Source organism: Lepus europaeus, chromosome 12 (assembly GCF_033115175.1).
Source record: "Lepus europaeus isolate LE1 chromosome 12, mLepTim1.pri, whole genome shotgun sequence".
Lineage (NCBI taxonomy): Eukaryota > Metazoa > Chordata > Mammalia > Lagomorpha > Leporidae > Lepus > Lepus europaeus.
In genome coordinates this window covers 5,860,096-5,873,789 of record NC_084838.1, presented here as the reverse complement: position 1 = coordinate 5,873,789, position 13,694 = coordinate 5,860,096, and positions in this window count along the sequence as shown.

Here is a 13,694-nt window from a genome sequence, read left to right as displayed (position 1 = left end):
TGCCAAGGCCACCAGGACCAATTCGATTAACAACGCTGGGAAACGTGAGTGCAACAGGAATGACTGCCTGGAAAGGAGCTGTCACCGCTTCGGCCGGCTTGCCTCAGCTCCCTTTCGCCAAGGGAGTTCATGGATTATAGTGGAGAGACACAAAAGTAGGGGTAGCAAAGCAAAAGTGTATAAATACTTAAAAATACTTCACAAAAACGGAGTGGGCCAGTGGAGAGAGCACGTGGCAACCTTTATTCTGGGATCGGCTTTTTATGTCTTAAGGATGAAGGGTGTTGGCCGATGATGTCTCTGGGATGCTCATGATTTTTTTTTTTTAAAGATTTATTTATTTATTTATTTGAAAGGCAGAGTTAGAGTGAGAAGGAGAGGCAGAGAGACAGGTCTTTTATATGGTGGTTCACTCCCCAAATGGCCTCAATGGCTGGAGCTGTGCTGATCCGAAGCCAGGAGCCAGGAACTTCTTCTGAGTCTCCCACACAGATGCAGGGGCCCAAGGACCTGGGCCATCTTCCACTGCTTTCCCAGGCCACAGCAGAGAGCCGGATCAGAAGTGGAGCAGCCGGGACTCGAACCAAGCACTCATATGGGATGCCAGCACTGCAGGCGGTGGCTTAACTCGCAATGCCACAGCACCGGCCCATATTGGCATTTGTGATTGACATCTGGGAGTTGCATACCTTTGGGTTCTCCATGCTGTGACTCCAAAGCCGAGCTACCATTTTACCAGGACGCTTTAACCACGAGGTAAACCCCTAAGTCTTGGGTGGGACCTGTAGCAATGTCTCTGGTCCCTCCCGCTGGGTGAGGGTTTCGTAGCCCCACCCCACTGCTCACGCTGAACTATGTACCGGAATTAGACAAGGTTCTCCTTGTGAGGCTGTCTTAAACACTGGGAGAACTTGCAGGCCTCACTAAGGATTCCTAAACAACACTGAAAAGGAAGCTCAAAGCTATAGGATCTGAAGCCGTTCTTGGGCTTGGGGCTGAGACTGGGACCACAGGTGGAGCTTCCCTAGTTTCCCATCCTTGAAACCAAAAGTGCTTCAGAGTTGACACTTTTTTTTCAGGTTTTGGAATATTTGCATGTCCCTAATGAGACATTCTGACGAGGGGAGCCAAGTCTGGACATGAACACGAAATTCATGTCTGCTTCCTAAACACCTTATACACATAGCCTGAGGGTGAACTTACACACGTTTTTTAGAGTATTTATTCAAAATACCAAATGGCTGCAATAGCCAGGGCTGGGCCACACTGGAGCCAGGAGCCAGGAACCCAATCTGTGCCTCCCATGTGCATGACAAGGACCCAAGGTACTTGGGCCATCATTCCCTGCCTTCCCAAGTGCCTTAGCAGAAGTTGGATCAAAAGCGGAGTGCTGAGGCCAGTGTTGTGGCACCACCCTTTTAACACCAGCATCGCCTGAGTTCCTCTTTGAATCCCAGCTGCTCTGGTTCTGATCCAGCGCCCTGCTAATGTGCTAAGAGACCCAGGAAGAGCTCCTGGCTCCTGGCTTCCACCTGACCCAGCCTCAGCTGTTGCAACCATTTGGGTTGTGAACCAGTGGATGGAGATCCTTTTCTCTCTGTGTTTCTGTCTCTATTTCTCTGTCATCCTTTCAAATAAATAAATAAATCTTAAAAAAAAAAAAAAAGCAAAGGAAGCAAAGTAGCTGGGACTCCAACTGCACCATAGCACCTGCCCCCTTTATGCAATATTTTTAGTGCACCTGTGTTTGGACTCTGAGGGTTTGAATTTTGCACTTGTGGTATCAAAAAGTTTTAGGTTTAGGGGATAGGCAGTTGGTGCAATGGGTTGAATTCCCATTTGGGACATTTGCCTTCCCTATTGTAGAGTCTTGTTTGAATCCTGGGCATTAGCAGGGAGTTGGATCAGAAGTGGAGCAGCCGGGTCTTAAATGAGTGGGCACCACAATGCTGGCCCCCACTCTTCATTTTAAATAAATAAATAAATATTTTAAAATAATGGTAATAATGGCCGGCGCCGTGGCTCAACAGGCTAATCCTCCGCCTTGCGGCGCCGGCACACCGGGTTCTAGTCCCGGTCGGGGCACCGATCCTGTCCCGGTTGCCCCTCTTCCAGGCCAGCTCTCTGCTGTGGCCAGGGAGTGCAGTGGAGGATGGCCCAAGTGTTTGGGCTCTGCACCCCATGGGAGACCAGGATAAGCACCTGGCTCCTGCCATCGGAACAGCGCGGTGCGCCGGCCGCAGCGCGCTACCGCGGCGGCCATTAGAGGGTGAACCAACGGCAAAGGAAGACCTTTCTCTCTGTCTCTCTCTCACTGTCCACTCTGCCTGTCAAAAATAAAAAAATAAAAATAAAAATAAAAAAATAATGGTAATAAGTACTAGTGATAATAATTACTAAGCATGTAGTCTTTCAGTCATTATTCCCTAAGCAATACAGTAGAACACTTACTTACAGAGCACTTACATTCCATTAGGTGTTGTAAATAATCTGGGGGGAACCAGAGATGTGGCATAGTGGATGAACCCACCGTCTGCGGTGCCAGCATCCCATACGGGCACTGGTTCGAGTCCCAGCTGCTCCACTCCCAATCCAGCTCTCTGCTGTGGCCTGGGAAAGCAATAGAAGATGGCCCAAGTGCTTGGGCCCCTGCACCCGCATGGGAGACCAGGAAGAAGCTCCTGGCTCCTGGCTCCTGGCTTCAGATCAGCACAGCTCCGGCTGTTGCAGTCAATTGGGGAGTGAACCAGCGGGTGGATGGAAAACCTCTCTCTCTCTGCCTTTCCTTCTCTCTCTGTGTGTAACTCTAACTTTTGAATAAATAAATAAATAAATATTTTAAATAAAATAATAATAATTTAGGGGCCGGCATGTGGCAGAGCAGGTTAAGCCACTATGTCTGAGCACCAGGTCTGGTCCCAGCTGCTCCACTTCTGAACCAGCTGCCTGCTCACAGGCCTGGGAGAGCAGCAGACGACAGCCCCCATGCTTGGGCTCCCGCTGAATGGAATTCCTAGCTCCTGGCTTCACCCCAGGCCTGGGCCTGCCAGCAAGCATTCAGCCATTTGAGGAGTGAACCAGTAGATGGAAGATATCTTTCAAATAAATAAATCTTAAAAAAAAAAATGCTCGTGCTCCACGTTGGAGTGTCTGGGTTTGACTCCTGGTGCCACTCTGACTGCAGTTTCCTGCTGAGGAAGACCCGGGAGACAGCAGCTGTAGACCTGGATTGAGTTCCCATGGCAACCTCAACCCCAGCCCTGGGAGCATCCGGGAGTGAACCAGTGAATGTCAGCTCCATCTCCTCCACACCCTCAACGCCCATCTCTTATCTCTCCGCCTCTCAAGTAAATACTTTTTAAAATTCATTTTATTTGTTTCAAGAGCAGAGATAAAGAGTGAGAGACAAAAAGAGAGAGAGAGAGAGAGAGAGAGAGAGAGATCTTTCATCTGCTGGTTCACTCCCCAAATGGCCATAATGGCCTGGGCTGGCCAGACCAAAGCCTGGAGCCGGGAGCTCCTTCTGGTCTCCTACCTGGGTGCAGGTGTCCCAGCACTTGGGCCATCCTCTGTTGCTTTCCCAGGTGCATTAGCAGGGAGCTCGATTGGAAGTGGAGCAACTGACACTCAAGCCAGTGTCCATGTGGGATGCCGGCATGACAAGTGCAGGCTTTGCCTGCTACTCCACAATGCTAGAAGCCCCAGTAAATAATTTCTTCTTACAGTGACCTGTGTAGCCAGTGTTGAGGCACAGCAAGTTAAGCAGCTGCCTGGGATGCCAGCATCACATATGAATGCCGGCTCCAGCAGGAAAGCAGTAGAGGCCCTGTCATCGCCCACGGACCTGGGCTCCTGCACACACGTGGGAGCCCAGGATGGAGTTCCTGGCTCCCGGCTTTCACTGGTCTGGCCCTGACCATTTTGGCCATTTAGGGAATGAAGCAGAGGATGGAAGCTCTTTCTCTTTTTGTCTCTCCCCCTCTCTCTGCCTTTCAAATAAATAAATAAAATATTTTTAAAATAAAAAGTAATTTAGAACGGATTTAAAGTGTATGGAAGGAGGTGAGTATTGTGGTACAGCAGGTTAACCCACCACTTGTGACGCCCACATCCCACGTCCGCTGGTTCGAGTCCCAGATGCTCTACTTCGGGCCCAGCAGTCCAGCTTCCCGCTAATGCATCTGGACAGAGGCATCCAGGACTCAAACACGCGTTCCCCCGTGAAACGCCAGCGCCGGCCTGCTCTGAACAGAGAATTTCTAAAATTATTTATTTACTTTCATTTATTGGGAAAGCAAAAAGACACAGAGAGAGATCTTCCATTCACTGGTTCGCTCCCCAAATGCTCTCCACAGCCACGGCTGAGCCAGGCTAAAGCCAGGAGCGTGGAACTCATTCCAGGTTCCCCAGGGGTGACCTTACTTGGACCATCACCTGCTGCCTCCCAGCCTGGGCTTTAGCAGAAATTGGAGTCAGAAGTGGCGCTGGGCCTGGAACCCAGGAACTCTAATATGGGATGCAGGTACCCTAGCGGTATCTCAGTCATCGCCCCAAATGCCGCCCCACCCCCACCCAGACACCTGACGTTGTGCTAAACAGATCAGTAACTACAGAGGGAAAAGTGCTCCCAGGAAGTAGCTGCTGCCAGGTGGTGTTCACCGCCCTGGGGGTGGAGGGCGGGGTAGGGTGGGAGGTGGGGGGTGAGTGACTCCTACAGAGGAAATGGAACCGGAGAACAGGTGGGGGGGGCATCTGGGAACTGTGCAGCCAAGGAAGGACCCTCGGAAGGGGCAACATTTGAGAAGTCAACTCCACCCCTCCAGGGCCAAGATTCCTCTCTGTCTCCCTTCCCTCCCCATCCAAGCCCTCCCCTGAGGCCCCAGTCCACCCCCTCCGGAAAGGCCCCAGTCAAAGGTGGACCGAAGACAAAAGGAGCCTCAATAAACTCATTAAACCGCTCTGTGGGGGCAGCCAGGAAGGGAGGGACAATGGCTGAAGCTCTCCCAGCTGGGGCCCAGGGGCAAAGATTCCGCTGGGCTCTGGAGGTGACTGCAGGAGGAGCCCCAGCCCCAGCAACTGCCCACCCTCCCGGCACCAAGCCAGGGCAGGCTTTTGGGATCTGCCGCCCGAGCTCCATGCCAGCGCCGTTAATGAAGGGTTAGTAGGATCATGGATGGGAGGGGCAGGTGCTGTGGCCGGCAAGTTAAAGCAGCTGCTTGCAACGTCCCTCCCTGCTTCCAGTCCGGTTCCTACTACGCACCTGGGAGGCAGTGGGAGGCGGCCCCACCACCCTGCGGAGACACAGAATTCCAGGCTCCTGTTTGAGCTGTTGCTGGTATCTGGGGAATGAATCTCTCTCTGTCATTCCGGCCGTTCAAGTAAATAAATTGTATATTTGAAGTCTGGCTTTTCTGTGCGGTCTGCTGTGTGATCGCACATCCTCCCTGTCCCCGCTCTGAGCTGCACCCTACTCTGCTGGATTCTTTGTCTTCCAGCTCTGCTGGGCACTGGCTCCTGTTTATTTCTAACTGAGATGCAAAATTATCTTCTATCTTCTTTTAAAAGTGTTTTAAAAGATTTATTTCTTTGAAAGAGTTACAGAGAGGGAGATACAGATCCAGAAAGAGACATCTTCCATCTGCTGGTTCACGCCCCAGCAGCTACAACTAGGGCTGGGCCTGGCTACCGAGGTGACCATTTTGTGTATGCTCTTTGTGCTGGGGGCTTGGTAAGCCCCCACAAATGGTTAATGGAGGTAAAACTACCAGACATTCTTGGTCCCAAGCCCCAGGTGCTACAGTCCCATTATAAAGTTATGAAGTGGCCGGCGCCACGGTTCACTAGGCTAATCCTCCGCCTGCGGCGCCGGCACACCAGGTTCTAGTCCCGGTCAGGGCGCCAGATTCTGTCCCGGTTGCTCCTCTTCCAGTCCAGCTCTCTGCTGTGGCCCAAGTGCTTGGGCCCTGCACCTGCATGGGAGACCAGGAAAAGCACCTGGCTCCTGGCTACAGATCAGCTAGGAGCGCTGGCCGCAGCGGCCATTGGGGGGTGAACCAGCGGCAAAAAGGAAGACCTTTCTTTTTTTTTTTTTTTTTTTTTTTTTTTTTGACAGGCAGAGTGGACAGTGAGAGAGAGAGAGACAGAGAGAAAGGTCTTCCTTTGCCGTTGGTTCACCCTCTAATGGCCGCCGCGGTAGCGCGCTGCGGCCGGCGCACCGCGCTGTTCCGATGGCAGGAGCCAGGTGCTTATCCTGGTCTCCCATGGGGTGCAGGGCCCAAACACTTGGGCCATCCTCCACTGCACTCCCTGGCCACAGCAGAGAGCTGGCCTGGAAGAGGGGCAACCGGGACAGGATCGGTGCCCCGACCGGGACTAGAACCCGGTGTGCCGGCGCCGCAAGGCGGAGGATTAGCCTGTTGAGCCACGGCGCCGGCCAGGAAGACCTTTCTGTCTCTCTCTCTCTCACTATCCACTCTGCCTGTCAAAAAAAAAAAAAAAAAAAAAAGGGCCGGCGCCGCAGCTAAAAAAAAAAAAAGTTATGATGTATTTATTCTGAGGCTATGGTTCAATTCCATCTGATAGTAACTCAGCTAGTTTGGGAGACGTGGAAGACGTTTCTGACTTGTAGCTTCAGTTTTAGCTGTTGTGAATATTTGCAGAGTGAACCAGTCGATGGAAGATCTCTCTCTCTTCCTCTCTCTCTCTCTCTCTGTGTTGCTCTGCCTTTTGATAAATAAATAAATCTTTTAAAAAATAATTTTTGTAGGGGCCAGCACTGTGACTTAGTAGACTAAGACTCCCTGTGGCACCGGCATCCCATATGGGCACTGTTCAAGTCCCAGCTGCTCCTCTTCCAATCCAGCTCTCTGCTGTGGCCTGGGAAAGCAGTGGAAGATGGCCCAGGTCCTTGGGCCCCTGCACCCACGTGGGAGACCCTGAGGAAGCTCCTGGCTCCTGGCTTCTGATTAGCTTAGCTTTGGCCATTGCGGCCATTTTGGAGTGAGCCAGTGGATAGAAGACCTCTCTCTGTCTCCCCCTCGCTCTGTAACTCTGCCTCTCAAATAAATAAAACCTTAAAACATTTTTATGCAGAGACAAAATAAATTATTACTATACATATATATATATATATCTACAAAATGGGTTGCGGCCATGATTTATGTTCCAGTTAATTATTATTATTATTATTTATTTATTTATTTGACAGAGCTAGACAGTGAGAGAGAGAGAGACAGAGAAAGATCTTCCCTCCGTTGGTTCACCCCACAAATGGCCGTCATGGCCAGAGCCACGCTGATCCGAAGCCAGGAGCCAGGCACTTCCTCCTGGTCTCCCATGCGGATGCAGAGGCCCAAGCTCCTGGGCCACCCTCCACTGCCTTCCCAGGCGACAGCAGAGAGCTGGACTGGAAGAGGAGCAACCAGGACCAGAACCCGGCGCCCATATGGGATGCCGGCGCCACAGGCGGAGGATTAACCAAGTGAGCCACAGCGTCGGGCCCCCTTGAGTTAATTTTTAAAAAAGGGGGGCCCAGCGCTGCGGTGCAGCGGGTTAACACCTTGGCCAGCAGTACTGGCATCCCGTATGGGCGCTGGTTCGAGACCCAGCTGCTCTACTTCTGATCCAGCTCTTTGCTGTGGCCTGGGAAAGCAGCAGAAGATGGCCCAAGTCCTTGGGCCCCTACACACACGTGGGAGACCCGGAGGAAGCTCCTGGCTCCTGGCGTCAGATCGGCGCAGCTCCGGCCGTTGTGGTCATTTGTGGAGTGAACCAGCAGATGGAAGACTCTCTCTCTGCAACTCTGACTTTCAAGTAAAATAATTAAATCTTTAAAAAAAAATTTTTTTTTAAATATTTATGTGGGGCCAGGACTGTGGCAAAATGGGTTAAAGCCTTGGCCTGCAGTGCCGGCATCCCATATGGGCACCAGTTCTAGTCCCAGCTGCTCCACTTCCGATCCAGCTCTCTGCTATGGTCTGGGAAAGCAGCAGAAGATGGCCCAAATGCTTGGGCCCCTGCACCCACATGGGAGACCCAGATGGAGCTCCTGGCTCCTGGCTGCACTTGGCCCAGCCCTGGCAGTTGTGGTCACTGGGGGAGTGAATCAGTGGGTGGAAGATCGACCTCTCTCCTCTGTCTTGGGCCACCTTCTGCTGCTCTCCCAGGCCATTAGCAGACAGCCTGGATCAGAAGTGGAGCAGCTGGGCCTTGAACCACCACCCACATTGTTGCTTGACCCATGGCAGCACAATGCCCCGCTCAAACCCTGGCATGCCAGCTGGGATGGGCATCCTAACCACAAGGCCAACGTGCAGTCCTCGTCTCCTTTCCTTTTTACTCCCATAGCTTTATTGAGATACACTTCATATACTATGTAATTCACCCATTTAAAGTGTACAATTCTATGATTTTTAGACTGTCCAAGAATCATGAACTGTAACCACAGTCAAGTTTAGAATACTTTCTTCATGGGGTTGGTGCTGTGACGTAGCAGGTAAGGCTGCCACCTAAGTGCTACCATCCCATATGGGCACCAGAGGCTCGCTCGCTCGCTCGCGCTCTCTCTTTCTTCCTTTCAAATAAATGAATAAATCTTTAATAATATTAATAAGTTGGAGATGATCATTGAGCCTATAAACCTCTACACACAAACTAGGGTCTCAAAGATGAGACCAAACACCACCCCGTTACCATAATGTATTTATTTTATTTGAAAGGCAGAGTTACAGAGAGGCAGAGGCAGAGACAGAGAGAGAAATCTTCTATCCACTGGTTCACTCCCCAGATGGGCACAACGGCCTGAGCTGTGCCGACCCAAAGCCAGGAGCCAGGAGCCTCTTCCAGAAAGAGAGATCTTCCATCCACTGGTTCACTCCCTATCAGCAACAGCCAGGGCTGGGCCAGACAAAGCCAGGAGCCAAGAGCTTCCTCCAGGTCTCCCACGCCGGTGCAGGGGCCCAAGGATTGGGTCATCTTCTACTGCTTTCCCAGGCCATTAGCAGACAGCCTGGATCAGAAGTGGAGCAGCCGGGACTCAAACTGTTGTCCATATGGGATGCCGGCACTGCGGGTGGCAGCTTTACCCGCTACACCACAGCGCTGGCCCTAACCATACATATTTTTAAGGAGCCAGAGCACCTTGTGTGCAATAAAACAGTGATCTCTGGCTTGCCCAGCGCCCTGCCAGAGCTCGCCTTCTGGACCAGGGATCTCAGGATGAGCTTTGCAGGCCAGTATTGTGGCCCAGAGGGTTAAGTTGTGGCCTCCAGTGCCATCATCCTGTTATCAGAGTGCCAGTTCAAGTCCTGGCTGCTCCACTTCTGGTCCAGATCCCTGCTAACGCATGTGAGAAAGCAGAGGCTGAATGGTTGGCCCTATGGTATAGGAGGTAAAGCCGTTGCCTGTACCCATATGGGTGCTGGTTCAAGTCCAGGCTGTTCTTCCTCCCATCCAGCTCCCTGCTAATGGCCCGGGAAGGCAGTAGAGGATGACCCAAGTGTTTGGGCCCCTGCATCCACATGGGAGACCTGGAAGAAGTTCCCAGCTCCTGGCTTAGGACCAGCTCAGCTCCAGCCATTGCAGCCATTTGGGGAGTGAACCAGCAGATGGAAGAGATATTATATATATATATATATATATATATATATATATATATATATCTTTCTCTCTTTCTCTGTATCTATCTTTTCTTTTCTCTCTCTCACTCTGTCTTTCAAATAAATACAATAAAATAAAAAAGGGAACAGGGTCTGGGAGACTCGGGGCTGGGTTAGCTGTCAGCCTGCCTGAGCAGCCAGTGTGTGTCAGGTTAGCAGAGTGAAATCAAGGAGGCCGCGGTTCAAGTCCCGACTCTGCTATTCTGGCCCTCTGGTGCCAGGGCAAGTGACCTCTGAGCATCGATGCTTCATTTGGTGTTGGTCCTCTTGCCTGTAGATAAAGAAGATACTACGATTTTGGAAAAGAGTTCAAAACGATCAGGCTACAGAGGCTAAAGCTATGTGAAGTGCTCAGGAATTGGTAAAGTCTCATGTGCACACAGCTACACAATACTATGTTTTGGAAAGTTCTTGTTCCCAGAGGGAGCTGGGCCCTAGGGTTACGGAACATCTGGCCATCTCCGTGCCTGCCAAGCTTTAGGTGGGGCTGAGGAGGCCAATCTCTTTGCCCCGCCCCTTGCAGCCTGTTTGGGATCAGAGCACCTAGGTGGAGTTGCTACAGTTGCCTAGTAACACCCTAGGAATCCAGGAAGCCAACGTTTAGGAAGCTGGAGAGGAAAGGCGAGGGGCCGTCTCGCACACTGGAACTGAAGCTGACATGTGCCGAGCCCGTGCTGTGCTGGGTGGCAGCCATTCTGAGCCCTGGAGCTCAGGTAGTCTTTGTGTGTGTGTCTGTTTTAAGATGTAAAAGTATTTCAATTCCTTATAGGAGAGGGAGAGGGAAAGAGGAGAGAGAAACAGAGCACCCATCTGCTGGTCCATTCTCCTAATGTCCTCAACAGCAGAGGCTGGGCCGGACTGAAGCTTGGAGCCTTAGAACTCAACCCAGGCCTCCCACACAGATGGCAGGAACGCAGCTCCTGGAACCATCGTCTGCTTCCTCCCAGGGTCTGCATTAGCAAAAAAGCAGCAGTCAGGAGCCGGAGCTGTGACCTGACCCAGGCGCTCTGATGAGGAGTGAGGGCGTTCCAACGCCCATTCTTGGGTCTTTTTTGTTTTAAATAATGGTGATCTTGCTGGTTACACATTTTTAGTTTATCACTTATTTTTATTTTATTTGAAAAGCAGAAAGGGAAGGAGAAAGATCTCTTCCATCTGCTAAGTCACTGCCCAGATGCCTGCAGCTGAGCACTCCATGTGGCTCTCCCACCTGGGTGACAAGGACAAGTTCTTCAGCCATCACTACTGCCTCCCGGGGTCCCCACAGGCAGGGAGCTGGAATCTGAAGTGGAGCCCTGACTGGGACCCAGGCATTCCCACACAGGATGCAGGGGGCCCACACAGCATTGCTGTACTGTGCCAAGTGCCCCACCCCTTTTCTCTCTCTCTTTTTTTTTTTTTTCCCTTAAGATTTATTTATTTGAGGCCGGCACCGCGGCTCACTAGGCTAATCATCCGCCTGTAGTGCAAGCACCCCAGGTTCTAGTCCTGGTTGGAGCGCCAGTTCTGTCCTGGTTGCTCCTCTTCCAGTCCAGCTCTCTGCTGTGGCCCGGGAAGGTAGTGGAGGATGGCCCAAGTGCTTGGGCCCTGCACCCACATGGGAGACCAGGAGGAAGCACCTGGCTCCTGGCTTCGGATCAGCGCAGCGCGCCGGCTGTAGCGGCCATTTGTGGGGTGAACCAATGGAAGGAAGACCTTTCTCTCTGTCTCTCTCTCTCTCACTAACTCAGCCTGTAAAAAAAAAAAAAAAAAGATTTATTTATTTGAATGGCAGAAAGACAGAGAGAGAGAATTTTCCATCTTCTGGTTCACTCCCCAAACAGTTGCAACAGCCAGGGCTGGGCAAGACCGAAGCCAGGAGCCAGGAGTCAGGAACTCCATCCGGGTCTGTCAGGTGGGTGGCAGGGACCAGTTGGGCCATCTTTTGCTGCCTTCCCAGGCACAGGAAGCACAGGGTGATAGAATGACCTCCCCTGCCCCTTTTGTCTTTTAATGTCGATATAGTCACAAAGTTCTTAATTCAAGACATGGGGGAGGGTATTTGGCACAGCAGCTAAGAAGCCACCAAGGACAGCTGCACCCTGTATCCGAGTGCATGGTTTGAACCCTGGCTCCTCTTCCCATCCTGTGTCCTGCTGATGTACACCCTGGGAGGCAGCAAATGATGGCTCAGCTACTTGGGTTGGGGCTACCCACGTGGGAGACCTAGGACGGGCTCTGGACTCCTGGCTTCAGTCTGGCCCAGCCATATCTGTTGTGAGCAAATGGAGAGAGAACCAGCAAGATCTCTGTGTCTCTGTCCTTCAAGTAAAATGAAAATGGATAAATAAAAATGTGTTTAAACAATTCAAAATGTATAACATGGTTGAGAGAAAAAAAAATCAGATCTCCCTCCCAGCCAGTCCTCTGGCAGCTCAGTCCCCCTCCAGAGAGAACCCTGAGATCTGTTTCCTTAACACGTGCGCGCACACACACACACACACAAATCAGTGAATGTGTATCTTTTTGTTGTTGTTAAAGATTTTATTTACTTATTTATTTGAGAGGTAGAGTTACAGAGAGTGAGAAGGAGAGACAGAGAGAGAGGTCTTCCGTCCGCTGGTTCACTCCCCAAATGACTGCAATGGCCAGAGCTGAGCTGATCCGAAGCCAGGATCCAGGAGTTTCTTCTGGGTCTCCCAGGTGGGTGCAGGGGCCCAAGGACTTGGGCCATCTTCTACTGCTTTCCCAGGATATAGCAGAGAGCCAGGACTAGAACCTGCGACCATATGGAATGCCGGTGCCGCAGGCGGAGGATTAACCTACTATGCCATGGCGCAAGCCCCTATCTGCTCCCCTTTCACACCAAGGGTAACAGACTAACCAGGGGCTCTGGACTTTGCTTTTCCCGCTTCCCCTAGCTCTAGTCCCCTGGGTTTTTATGACTGCAGAGCATTCCAAGGTATGGATGTAGCCTTTGTTCCCCAGCAGCCTAGAGAAGTCATTAGGTTGTTTCCTTTCGCTTTTACAAACCGAGTTGTCCTGAGAGAGGCCTTGTTCACGTGTCATCTGACAGCTGTGTGGCCACTGCCGAGGGTAAATTCCTTGAAGGGGAACTTCTGAGTCGTCCCTGTGTGCTTTTGTTCTTTTAATAGCTGCTCGGATGGCTAAACTGCTGACCAGAGGAGCCGCATCCACTGAAGCCGCCACCAGCAAAGAGGGTGCCTCTTCCCACTCGGGTGCAGGCACGCAAGCCAGGGCGCAGGGAAGGTGGCGTCTGGAGTGCCCCGGTGTGGTGTGCATTTGTCTGACACAGCTCCTCTGAGCACTTCCCGGTTAGCCTTTCCTTTTCAGAAACGTCCTGTTCTGGCAGGAAGCTGGGAGGGGAAGCAGACCCAGGCGCTCTGATACCGGATGGCGGGGTCCCCAGCAGCACGTTAACTGCTGCCGCACACCAGACTTCCATCCCTCCCACCAAGTTTATGGGGTACCCTCGAATTATTACCCGTCTTACAGATGTAACTCCCGACACTTGGGCTTCACGCCAGGCGCGCCTCCTCGTGATGAGGTGACTTCATCAACACTCAGTTGTTCTCCCCCACCACCTGGGGCACAGCCTAAAACCAAGACACTCATGACTGTCAAATGCCTTGAGTGAGCAGGGGCCCTCAGGAGCGCCCCAGGAACGCGCGGGCTGGAGGGGACGGTGGGGGGCCTCTGCCTTTTATTCACCTGGGAGACCTCGGCTTTTATCAGCATGACGTCATTGATTTATGCCTCAGATTAATCTCACTAAAAGGTGACTAATGGTGCATAATATGAAGACAGGGACTGTCTCAGAGGCTGCAAAGCCACGCCCCTGGGTGACAGTGGGAGGATGATACGTTTTGTGTGATCTATCAAGTGTATTTTTGAAAAGTTGAATGAGTTGCCAACTTCTAAACACCCAGAGGTTTCATATAAAAATTGTATCTCTATTTTACTGTTAGAAAAATCAAAGCTGGGGTGGGGGAGGCAGGGTACAAAGGAAGATGGTTAATGGCACAGCGTTGCGGGTGG